This window comes from Plectropomus leopardus, chromosome 10 (genome assembly GCF_026936395.1).
Source record: "Plectropomus leopardus strain MGB_pleo_1.0 chromosome 10, ASM2693639v1, whole genome shotgun sequence".
Lineage (NCBI taxonomy): Eukaryota > Metazoa > Chordata > Actinopteri > Perciformes > Serranidae > Plectropomus > Plectropomus leopardus.
In genome coordinates this window covers 301,571-315,475 of record NC_142185.1, presented here as the reverse complement: position 1 = coordinate 315,475, position 13,905 = coordinate 301,571, and positions in this window count along the sequence as shown.

Sequence of the window (13,905 nt, the reverse complement as noted above, 5' to 3'; positions counted from 1 at the left end):
ATAAACAGCCCGAACATGCTGTTCTATGACTTTTTTCAGTATTTGGAGACATTACTTTTTGACCATTTTTTCCTGAGCTATAGTATGGCGTTTTTCTCCATACGAAACTTTGGCTTAAAATGCTCAAAATATTGAGTTTTTAGTTGATTTTTTCAACAGACTACAGTATAAACAGCATCAACATGCTGTTCAGTGACTTTTTTCAGTGTTTCGAAAGATCACTTTTTTGACCTTTTTTCCCTGACCTATAGTATGGCGTTTTTCTCCATACTAAACTTTGGCCTGAAACACTCAAAATATTGACTTTTTAGACCATTTTTTCAACAAATTTCACTATAAAATGCCCAAACATGCTGTTCCGTGACTTTTTTCAGTGTTTCGAAAGATCACTTTTTTGACCTTTTTTCCCTGACCTATAGTATGGCGTTTTTCTCCATACTAAACTTTGGCCTGAAACACTCAAAATATTGACTTTTTAGACCATTTTTTCAACAAATTACACTATAAACAGCCCGAACATGCTGTTCTATGACTTTTTTCAGTATTTGAGAGATTACTTTTTGACCTTTTTTCCTGAGCTATAGTATGATGCTTTTCTCCATACTAAACTTTGGCCTCAAACGCTCAAAATATTGACGTTTTAGACCATTTTTTCAACAGATTACACTATAAACAGCTCAAACATGCTGTTCTATGACTTTTTTCAGTATTTGGAGAGATTACTTTTTGACCTTTTTTTTCCTGAGCTATAGTATGACGTTTTTCTCCATACTAAACTTTGGCCTGAAACACTCAAAATATTGACTTTTTAGACCATTTTTTCAACAGATTACACTATAAACAGCCCGAACATGCTGTTCTGTGACTTTTTTCAGTATTTGAGAGATCACTTTTTGACCTTTTTTCCTGAGCTATAGTATGGCTTTTCTCCATACTAAACTTTGGCCTAAAACACTCATAATATTGACTTTTTAGACCATTGTTTCAACAAATTACACTATAAACAGCCTCAACATGCTGTTCTATGACTTTTTTCAGTATTTGGAGAGATTACTTTTTGACCATTTTTTCCTGAGCTATAGTATGGCGTTTTTCTCCATACTAAACTTTGGCCTAAAACGCTCAAAATATTGACTTTTTTGACCATTTTTTCAACAGATTACACTATAAACAGCCCAAACATGCTGTTCTATGACTTTTTCAGTATTTGAGACATTACTTTTTGACCTTTTTTTTCCTGAGCTATAGTATGGCGTTTTTCTCCATACTAAACTTTGGCTTAAAATGCTCAAAATATTGAGTTTTTAGTTGATTTTTCAACAGATTACAGTATAAACAGCATCAACATGCTGTTCAGTCACTTTTTCAGTGTTTCGAAAGATCACTTTTTTGACCTTTTTTCCCTGACCTATAGTATGGCTTTTTTCTCCATACTAAACTTTGGCCTGAAACACTCAAAATATTGACTTTTTAGACCATTTTTTCAACAGATTACACTATAAACAGCTCAAACATGTTGTTCTATGACTTTTTTCAGTATTTGGAAATTACTTTTTGACCATTTTTTCCTGAGTTATAGTATGCCTTTTCTCCATACTAAACTTTGGCCTAAAACGCTCAAAATATTGACTTTTTTGACCATTTTTTCAACAGATTACACTATAAACAGCCTCAACATGCTGTTCTGTGACTTTTTTCAGTATTTGGAGAGATTACTTTTTGACCATTTTTTCCTGAGCTAAACTTTACTAAACTTTGGCCTAAAACGCTCAAAATATTGACTTTTTTGACCATTTTTTCAACAGATTACACTATAAACAGCGTGAACATGCTGTTCTATGACTTTTTTAAGTATTTGAGAGATTACTTTTTGACCATTTTTTCCTGAGCTATAGTATGGCTTTTTCTCCATACTAAACTTTGGCCTCAAACACTCAAAACATGGACTTTTTAGACCATTTTTTCAACAGATTACACTATAAACAGCCCAAACATGCTGTTCTATGACTTTTTCAGTATTTGGAGACATTACTTTTTGACCTTTTTTCCTGAGCTATAGTATGGCTTTTCTCCATACTAAACTTTGGCTTAAAATGCTCAAAATATTGACTTTTTAGTTGATTTTTTCAACAGATTACACTATAAACAGCATCAACATGCTGTTCAGTGACTTTTTCAGTGTTTCGAGAGATCACTTTTTTGACCTTTTTTCCTGAGCTATAGTATGGCTTTTCTCCATACTAAACTTTGGCCTGAAACACTCAAAATATTGACTTTCTAGACCATTTCTTCAACACATTACTCTATAAAATGCCCAAACATGCTGTTCTGTGACTTTTTCAGTATTTGAGAGATCACTTTTTGACCTTTTTTCCTGAGCTATAGTATGGCGCTTTTTCTCCATACTAAACTTTGGCCTAAAACACTCAAAATATTGACTTTTTAGACCATTTTTTCAACAGATTACACTATAAACAGCCCAAACATGCTGTTCTATGACTTTTTTCAGTATTTGGAGACATTACTTTTTGACCTTTTTCCTGAGCTATAGTATGGCTTTTCTCCATACTAAACTTTTGGCCTAAAACGCTCAAAATATTGAGTTTTAGACCATTTTTCAACAGATTACACTATAAACAGCCCTCAACATGCTGTTCTATGACTTTTTCAGTATTTGGAGAGATTACTTTTTGACCATTTTTTCCTGAGCTATAGTATGGCGTTTTTCTCCATACTAAACTTTGGCCTAAAACGCTCAAAATATTGACTTTTTTGACCATTTTTCAACAGATTACACTATAAACAGCGTGAACATCCTGTTCTATGACTTTTTTCAGTATTTGGAGAGATTACTTTTTGACCATTTTTCCCTGAGCTATAGTATGGCGTTTTTCTCCATACGAAACTTTGGCTTAAACGCTCAAAATATTGACTTTTTAGACCATTTTTTCAACAGATTACACTATAAACAGCGTGAACATGCTGTTCTATGACTTTTTCAGTATTTGGAGAGATTGCTTTTTGACCATTTTTCCCTGAGCTATAGTATGGCTTTTCTCCATACTAAACTTTGGCCTGAAACACTCAAAATATTGACTTTTTAGACCATTTTTTCAACAAATTACACTATAAAATGCCCAAACATGCTGTTCCGTGACTTCTTACAGCATTTCAAACGATCACTTTTTGACCTTTTTTCCTGAGCTATAGTATATGCTTTTTCTCCATACTAAACTTTGGCCTCAAACGCTCAAAATATTGACTTTTTAGACCATTTTTTCAACAGATTACACTATAAACAGCCCGAACATGCTGTTCTATGACTTTTTTCAGTATTTGGAGACATTACTTTTTGACCATTTTTCCTGAGCTATAGTATGGCGTTTTTCTCCATACTAAACTTTGGCTTAAAATGCTCAAAATATTGAGGTTTTAGTTGATTTTTCAACAGATTACAGTATAAACAGCATCAACATGCTGTTCAGTGACTTTTTTCAGTGTTTCAAAGATCACTTTTTTGACCTTTTTTCCCTGAGCTATAGTATGGCGTTTTTCTCCATACTAAACTTTGGCCTGAAACACTCAAAATATTGACTTTTTAGACCATTTTTTCAACAAATTACACTATAAAATGCCCAAACATGCTGTTCCGTGACTTTTTTCAGTATTCGAAAGATCACTTTTTTGACCTTTTTTTCCCTGAGCTATAGTATGGCGTTTTTCTCCATACTAAACTTTGGCCTAAAACACTCAAAATATTGACTTTGTTGACCATTTTTTCAACAGGTTATACTATAAACAGCCTCAACATGCTGTTCTGTGACTTTTTTCAGTATTTGGAGAGATTACTTTTTGACCATTTTCCCTGACCTATAGTATGGCGTTTTTCTCCATACTAAACTTTGGCCTCAAACGCTCAAAATATTGACTTTTTAGACCATTTTTTCAACAGATTACACTATAAACAGCCCGAACATGCTGTTCTATGACTTTTTTCAGTATTTGGAGACATTACTTTTTGACCATTTTTTCCTGAGCTCTAGTATGGCTTTTTCTCCATACTAAACTTTGGCTTAAAATGCTCAAAATATTGAGTTTTTAGTTGATTTTTCAACAGATTACAGTATAAACAGCATCAACATGCTGTTCAGTGACTTTTTTCAGTGTTTCGAGAGATCACTTTTTGACCATTTTTTCCTGAGCTATAGTATGGCGTTTTTGTCCATACTAAACTTTGGCCTGAAACACTCAAAATATTGACTTTTTAGACCATTTTTTCAACAAATTACACTATAAAATGCCCAAACATGCTGTTCCGTGACTTTTTTCAGTATTTGAGAGATCACTTTTTGACCTTTTTTCCTGAGCTATAGTATGGCGCTTTTTCTCCATACTAAACTTTGGCCTGAAACACTCAAAATATTGACTTTTAGACCATTTTTTCAAGAGATTACACTATAAACAGCCCGAACATGCTGTTCTATGACTTTTTTCAGTATTTGAGAGATTACTTTTTTGACCATTTTTTCCTGAGCTATAGTATGGCGCTTTTTCTCCATACTAAACTTTGGCCTCAAACGCTCAAAATATTGACTTTTTAGACCATTTTTTCAACAGATTACACTATAAACAGCCCAAACATGCTGTTCTATGACTTTTTTCAGTATTTGGAGACATTACTTTTTGACCATTTTTTCCTGAGCTATAGTATGGCTTTTTCTCCATACTAAACTTTGGCTTAAAATGCTCAAAATATTGACTTTTTAGTTGATTTTTTCAACAGATTACACTATAAACAGCATCAACATGCTGTTCAGTGACTTTTTCAGTATTTCAAAGATCACTTTTTGACCTTTTTTCCTGAGCTATAGTATGGCTTTTTCTCCATACTAAACTTTGGCCTGAAATGCTCAAAATATTGACTTTTTAGACCATTTTTTCAACAGATTACACTATAAACAGCCCAAACATGCTGTTCTATGACTTTTTTCAGCGTTTCGAAAGATCACTTTTTTGACCTTTTTTCCCTGAGCTATAGTATGGCGATTTTCTCCATACTAACCTTTGGCCTTACACACTCAACATATTGTCTTTTTATACCATTTTTTCAACAGATTACACTATAAACAGCCCAAACATGCTGTTCTATGACTTTTTTCAGTATTTGAGAGATTACTTTTTGACCATTTTTTCCTGAGCTATAGTATGGCTTTTCTCCTTACTAAACTTTGGCCTAAAACGCTCAAAATATTGACTTTTAGACCATTTTTTCAACAGATTACACTATAAACAGCCCGAACATGCTGTTCTATGACTTTTTCAGTATTTGAGAGATTACTTTTTGACCATTTTTTCCTGAGCTATAGTATGGCTTTTCTCCATACTAAACTTTGGCCTCAAACGCTCAAAATATTGACTTTTTAGACCATTTTTCAACAGATTATACTATAAACAGCCTCAACATGCTGTTCTATGACTTTTTCAGTATTTGGAGAGATTACTTTTTGACCTTTTTTTCCTGAGCTATAGTATGGCGTTTTTCTCCATACAAAACTTTGGCTTAAAATGCTCAAAATATTGACCTTTTAGACCATTTTTTCAACAGATTACACTATAAATAGCCCGAACATGCTGTTCTATGACTTTTTTTAGTATTTGGAGAGATTGCTTTTTTGAACATTTTGTCCCTGAGCTATAGTATGGCGTTTTTCTCTATACAAAACTTTGGCCCGAAACACTCAAAATATTGACTTTTTAGCCCTTTTTTTCAACAAATTACACTATAAAATGCCCAAACATGCTGTTCCGTGACTTTTTTTCAGTGTTTCGAAAGATCACTTTTTGACCTTTTTTCCTGAGCTATAGTATGGCGCTTTTTCTCCATACTAAACTTTGGCCTCAAACGCTCAAAATATTGACTTTTTAGACCATTTTTTCAACAGATTACACTATAAACAGCCCGAACATGCTGTTCTATGACTTTTTCAGTATTTGGAGACATTACTTTTTGACCTTTTTTTCCTGAGCTATAGTATGGCGCTTTTTCTCCATACTAAACTTTGGCTTAAAATGCTCAAAATATTGAGTTTTTAGTTGATTTTTCAACAGATTACAGTATAAACAGCATCAACATGCTGTTCAGTGACTTTTTCAGTGTTTCAAAGATCACTTTTTTGACCTTTTTTCCTGAGCTATAGTATGGCTGCTTTTCTCCATACTAAACTTTGGACTGAAACACGCAAAATATTGACTTTTTTGCCCATTTTTTCAACAAATTACACTATAAAATGCCCAAACATACTGTTCTTTGACTTTTTTCAGTGTTTCTAAAGATCACGTTTTGGACCTTTTTTCCCTGAGCTATCGTATGGCTTTTCTCCATACTAAACTTTGGCCTAAAACACTCAAAATATTGACTTTGTTGACCATTTTTTCAACAGATTATACTATAAACAGCCTCAACATGCTGTTCTGTGACTTTTTCAGTATTTGGAGAGATTACTTTTTGACCATTTTTTCCTGAGCTATAGTATGGCGCTTTTTCTCCATACTAAACTTTGGCCTAAAACGCTCAAAATATTGACTTTTTGACCATTTTTTCAACAGATTACACTATAAACAGCGTGAACATGCTGTTCTATGACTTTTTCAGTATTTGAGAGATTACTTTTTGACCATTTCTTCCTGAGCTATAGTATGCTTTTCTCCATACTAAACTTTGGAATTAAACGCTTCAAAATATTGACCTTTTTAGACCATTTTTTCAACAGATTACACTATAAACAGCCCGAACATGCTGTTCTATGACTTTTTCAGTATTTGGAGACATTACTTTTTGACCTTTTTTTCCTGAGCTATAGTATGACGTTTTTCTCCATACGAAACTTTGGCTTAAAATGCTCAAAATATTGAGTTTTTAGTTGATTTTTTCAACAGATTACAGTATAAACAGCATCAACATGCTGTTCAGTGACTTTTTTCAGCGTTTCGAAAGATCACTTTTTGACCTTTTTTTCCTGAGCTATAGTATGGCGCTTTTTCTCCATACTAAACTTTGGCCTGAAACACTCAAAATATTGACTTTTTAGACCATTTTTTCAACAGATTACACTATAAACAGCCCAAACATGCTGTTCCATGACTTTTTCAGTATTTGAGAGATTACTTTTTTGACCATTTTTTCCTGAGCTATAGTATGGCGTTTTTCTCCATACTAAACTTTGGCCTGAAACACTCAAAATATTGACTTTTTAGACCATTTTTTCAACAGATTACACTATAAAATGCCAAAACATGCTGTTCCGTGACTTTTTCAGTATTTGAGAGATCACTTTTTGACCTTTTTTCCTGAGCTATAGTATGGCGCTTTTTCTCCATACTAAACTTTGGCCTCAAACGCTCAAAATATTGACTTTTTAGACCATTTTTTCAACAGATTACACTATAAACAGCCCAAACATGCTGTTCTATGACTTTTTCAGTATTTGGAGACATTACTTTTTGACCTTTTTTTCCTGAGCTATAGTATGGCTTTTTCTCCATACTAAACTTTGGCTTAAAATGCTCAAAATATTGACTTTTAGTTGATTTTTTCAACAGACTTACAGTATAAACAGCATCAACATGCTGTTCAGTGACTTTTTCAGTGTTTCAAAGATCACTTTTTGACCTTTTTTCCCTGAGCTATAGTATGGCGCTTTTTCTCCATACTAAATTTTGGCCTAAAACACTCATAATATTGACTTTTTAGACCATTTTTTCAACAAATTACACTATAAACAGCCTCAACATGCTGTTCTGTGACTTTTTTTTTAGTATTTGGAGAGATTACTTTTTGACCATTTTTTCCTGAGCTATAGTATGGCGTTTTTCTCCATACTAAACTTTGGCCTAAAACGCTCAAAATATTGACTTTTTTGACCATTTTTTCAACAGATTACACTATAAACAGCCTCAACATGCTGTTCTATGACTTTTTCAGTATTTGGAGAGATTACTTTTTTGACCATTTTTCCTGAGCTATAGTATGGCGCTTTTCTCCATACTAAACTTTGGCCTGAAACACTCAAAATATTGACTTTTTAGACCATTTTTCAACAGATTACACTATAAAATGCCCAAACATGCTGTTCTATGACTTTTTCAGTATTTGAGAGATCACTTTTTGACCTTTTTTCCCTGAGCTATAGTATGGCGTTTTTCTCCATACTAAACTTTGGCCTAAAACACTCATAATATTGACTTTGTTGACCATTTTTTCAACAGACTATACTATAAACAGCCTCAACATGCTGTTCCATGACTTTTTTCAGTATTTGGAGAGATCACTTTTTTGACCATTTCTTCCTGAGCTATAGTATGGCGTTTTTCTCCATACTAAACTTTGGCCTAAAACGCTCAAAATATTGACTTTTTTGACCATTTTTTCAACAGATTACACTATAAACAGCGTGAACATCCTGTTCTATGACTTTTTTCAGTATTTGGAGATTAATTTTGACCATTTTTTCCTGAGCTATAGTATGGCGCTTTTTCTCCATACTAAACTTTGGCCTCAAACGCTCAAAATATTGACTTTTTAGACCATTTTTTCAACAGATTACACTATAAACAGCCTCAACATGCTGTTCTATGACTTTTTTCAGTATTTGAGAGATTACTTTTTGACCATTTTTCCTGAGCTATAGTATGGCTTTTTCTCCATACTAAACTTTGGCCTGAAACACTCAAAATATTGACTTTTTAGACCATTTTTTCAACAGATTACACTATAAAATGCCCAAACATGCTGTTCTATGACTTTTTTCAGTATTTCGAAGATCACTTTTTGACCTTTTTTCCTGAGCTATAGTATGGCTTTTTCTCCATACTAAACTTTGGCCTCAAACGCTGAAAATATTGACGTTTTAGACCATTTTTTCAACAGATTACACTATAAACAGCCCAAACATGCTGTTCTATGACTTTTTTCAGTATTTGGAGACATTACTTTTTGACCTTTTTTACCTGAGCTATAGTATGGCGTTTTTCTCCATACTAAACTTTGGCTTAAAATGCTCAAAATATTGAGTTTTTAGTTGATTTTTTCAACAGACTACAGTATAAACAGCATCAACATGCTGTTCAGTGACTTTTTTCAGTGTTTCGAAAGATCACTTTTTTGACCTTTTTTCCCTGACCTATAGTATGGCGTTTTTCTCCATACTAAACTTTGGCCTGAAACACTCAAAATATTGACTTTTTAGACCATTTTTTCAACAGATTACACTATAAAATGCCCAAACATGCTGTTCTATGACTTATTTCAGTATTTGGGGAGATCACTTTTTTGACCATTTTTCCTGAGCTATAGTATGGCGTTTTTCTCCATACTAAACTTTGGCCTCAAACACTCAAAATATTGACTTTTTCGACTGTTTTTTCAACAGATTACACTATAAACAGCCTCAACATGCTGTTCTATGACTTTTTCAGTATTTGAGAGATTACTTTTTGACCATTTTTTCCTGAGCTATAGTATGGCGTTTTTCTCCATAGTAAACTTTGGCCTCAAACGCTCAAAATATTGACTTTTTAAACCATTTTTTCAACAGATTACACTATAAACAGCCCGAACATGCTGTTCTATGACTTTTTCAGTATTTGGAGACATTACTTTTTGACCTTTTTTTCCTGAGCTATAGTATGGCTTTCCTCCATACTAAACTTTGGCTTAAAATGCTCAAAATATTGAGTTTTTAGTTGATTTTTTCAACAGACTACAGTATAAACAGCATCAACATGCTGTTCAGTGACTTTTTTCAGTGTTTCGAAAGATCACTTTTTGACCATTTTTCCTGAGCTATAGTATGGCTGCTTTTTCTCCATACTAATCTTTGGCCTGAAACACTCAAAATATTGACTTTTTAGACCATTTTTTCAACAAATTACACTATAAAATGCCCAAACATGCTGTTCCGTGACTTTTTTCAGTATTTCAAAGATCACTTTTTGACCTTTTTTTCCTGAGCTATAGTATGGCTTTTTCTCCATACTAAACTTTGGCCTAAAACACTCAAAATATTGACTTTGTTGACCATTTTTTCAACAGATTACACTATAAACAGCCTCAACATGCTGTTCTGTGACTTTTTTCAGTATTTGAGAGATTACTTTTTGACCATTTTTTCCTGAGCTATAGTATGGCTGCTTTTCTCCATACTAAACTTTGGCCTAAAACGCTCAAAATATTGACTTTTTGACCATTTCTTCAACAGATTACACTATAAACAGCTCTAACATGCTGTTCTATGACTGTTTTCAGTATTTGGAGAGATTACTTTTTTGACCATTTTTTCCTGAGCTATAGTTTGGCGTTTTTCTCCATACTTAACTTTGGCCTTAAACGCTCCAAAAATTTACCTTTTTGACCATTTTTTTAACAAATTACACTAAAAACACCCCAAACATGCTGTTCTATGACTTTTTTCAGTATTTGGAGACATTACTTTTTGACCTTTTTTTTCCTGAGCTATAGTATGGCGTTTTTCTCCATACTAAACTTTGGCTTAAAATGCTCAAAATATTGAGTTTTTAGTTGATTTTTCAACAGATTACAGTATAAACAGCATCAACATGCTGTTCAGTGACTTTTTTCAGTGTTTCAAAGATCACTTTTTTGACCTTTTTTCCTGAGCTATAGTATGGCTGCTTTTTCTCCATACTAAACTTTGGCCTGAAACACTCAAAATATTGACTTTTTAGACCATTTTTTCAACAAATTACACTATAAAATGCCCAAACATGCTGTTCTATGACTTTTTTCAGTATTTGGAGACATTACTTTTTGACCTTTTTTATCCTGAGCTATAGTATGGCGCTTTTTCTCCATACTAAACTTTGGCCTAAAACACTCATAATATTGACTTTTTAGACCATTTTTTCAACAGATTACACTATAAACAGCCTCAACATGCTGTTCTATGACTTTTTCAGTATTTGAGAGATTACTTTTTGACCATTTTTCCTGAGCTATAGTATGGCGCTTTTCTCCATACTAAACTTTGGCCTAAAACGCTCAAAATATTGACTTTTTGACCATTTTTTCAACAGATTACACTATAAACAGCATCAACATGCTGTTCAGTGACTTTTTTCAGTATCTGCAGAGATTACTTTTTTGAGAATTTTTCCCTGAGCTATAGTATGGCGTTTTTCTCTATACGAAACTTTGGCCCAAAACACTCAAAATATTGACTTTTTAGACCTTTTTTTCAACAGATTACACTATAAAATGCCCAAACATGCTGTTCTATAACTTGTTTCAGAGTTTCTAAAGATCACTTTTTTGACCTTTTTTCCTGAGCTATAGTATGGCGCTTTTTCTCCATACTAAACTCTGGCCGCCTACTCTCAAAATATTGACCTTGTTGACCATTTTTTCAACAGACTATACTATAAACAGCCTCAACATGCTGTTCCATGACTTTTTTCAGTATTTGGAGAGATTACTTTTTGACCATTTTTTCCTGAGCTATAGTATGGCGTTTTTCTCCATACTGAACTTTGGCCTAAAACGCTCAAAATATTGACTTTTTGACCATTTTTTCAACAGATTACACTATAAACAGCCCAAACATGCTGTTCCATGACTTTTTTCAGTATTTGGAGAGATTACTTTTTGACCATTTTTTCCTGAGCTATAGTATGGCGTTTTTCTCCATACGAAACTTTGGCTTAAAATGCTCAAAATATTGAGTTTTTAGTTGATTTTTTTCAACAGACTACAGTATAAACAGCCTCAACATGCTGTTCTATGACTTTTTTCAGTATTTGGAGAGATTACTTTTTGACCATTTTTTCCTGAGCTATAGTATGGCATTTTTCTCCATACTAAACTTTGGCCTGAAACACTCAAAATATTGACTTTTTAGACCATTTTTTCAACAGATTACACTATAAAATGCCCAAACATGCTGTTCCATGACTTTTTTCAGTATTTCGAGAGATCACTTTTTGACCTTTTTTCCTGAGCTATAGTATGGCGCTTTTTCTCCATACTACACTTTGGTCTCACACGCTCAGAATGTTGACTTTTTAGACCATTTTTTCAACAGATTCCAATATAGACAGCCCAAACATGCTGTTCTATGACTTTTTCAGTATTTGGAGACATTACTTTTTGACCTTTTTTTCCTGAGCTATAGTATGGCTGCTTTTTCTCCATACTAAACTTTGGCTTAAAATGCTCAAAATATTGAGTTTTTAGTTGATTTTTCAACAGATTACAGTATAAACAGCATCAACATGCTGTTCAGTGACTTTTTTCAGTGTTTCAAAGATCACTTTTTGACCTTTTTTCCTGAGCTATAGTATGGCTGCTTTTTCTCCATACTAAACTTTGGCCTGAAACACTCAAAATATTGACTTTTTAGACCATTTTTTCAACAAATTACACTATAAAATGCCCAAACATGCTGTTCTGTGACTTTTTCAGTATTTGAAAGATCACTTTTTGACCTTTTTTCCCTGAGCTATAGTATGGCGCTTTTTCTCCATACTAAACTTTGGCCTAAAACACTCAAAATATTGACTTTGTTGACCATTTTTTCAACAGATTATACTATAAACAGCCTCAACATGCTGTTCTGTGACTTTTTTCAGTATTTGGAGAGATTACTTTTTGACCATTTTTTCCTGAGCTATAGTATGGTGTTTTTCTCCATACTAAACTTTGGCCTAAAGCGCTCAAAATATTGACTTTTTGACCATTTTTTCAACAGATTACACTATAAACAGCCTGAACATGCTGTTCTATGACTTTTTCAGTATTTGAGAGATTACTTTTTGACCATTTTTTCCTGAGCTATAGTATGGCGCTTTTTCTCCATACTAAACTTTGGCCTCAAACGCTCAAAATATTGACTTTTAGACCATTTTTCAACAGATTACACTATAAACAGCCTCAACATGCTGTTCTATGACTTTTTCAGTATTTGGAGAGATTACTTTTTGACCATTTTTCCTGAGCTATAGTATGGCGTTTTTGTCCATGCTAAACTTTGGTCTCAAACGCTCAAAATATTGACTTTTTAGACCATTTTTTCCACAGGCTATACTAAAAATAGCCTCAACATGCTGTTCAGTGACTTTTTTCAGTGTTTCGAAAGATCACTTTTTTGACCTTTTTTCCCTGAGCTATAGTATGGCGTTTTTGTCCATACTAAACTTTGGCCTGAAACACTCAAAATATTGACTTTTTAGACCATTTTTTCAACAAATTACACTATAAAATGCCCAAACATGCTGTTCCGTGACTTTTTTCAGTATTTGGAGACATTACTTTTTGACCTTTTTTTTCCTGAGCTATAGTATGACGTTTTTCTCCATACGAAACTTTGGCCTCAAACGCTCAAAATATTGACGTTTTACACCATTTTTTCAACAGATTACACTATAAACAGCCCGAACATGCTGTTCTATGACTTTTTTCCGTATTTGGAGACATTACTTTTTGACCTTTTTTTTCCTGAGCTATAGTATGGCATTTTTCTCCATACTAAACTTTGGCTTAAAATGCTCAAAATATTGAGTTTTTAGTTGATTTTTCAACAGACTACAGTATAAACAGCATCAACATGCTGTTCAGTGACTTTTTTCAGTGTTTCGAAAGATCACTTTTTTGACCTTTTTTCCCTGAGCTATAGTATGGCGTTTTTCTCCATACTAAACTTTGGCCTGAAACACTCAAAATATTGACTTTTTAGACCATTTTTTCAACAAATTACACTATAAAATGCCCAAACATGCTGTTCTGTGACTTTTTTCAGCATTTCAGAGATCACTTTTTGACCTTTTTTTCCTGAGCTATAGTATGGCTGCTTTTTCTCCGTACTAAACTTTGGCCTGAAATACTCAAAATATTGA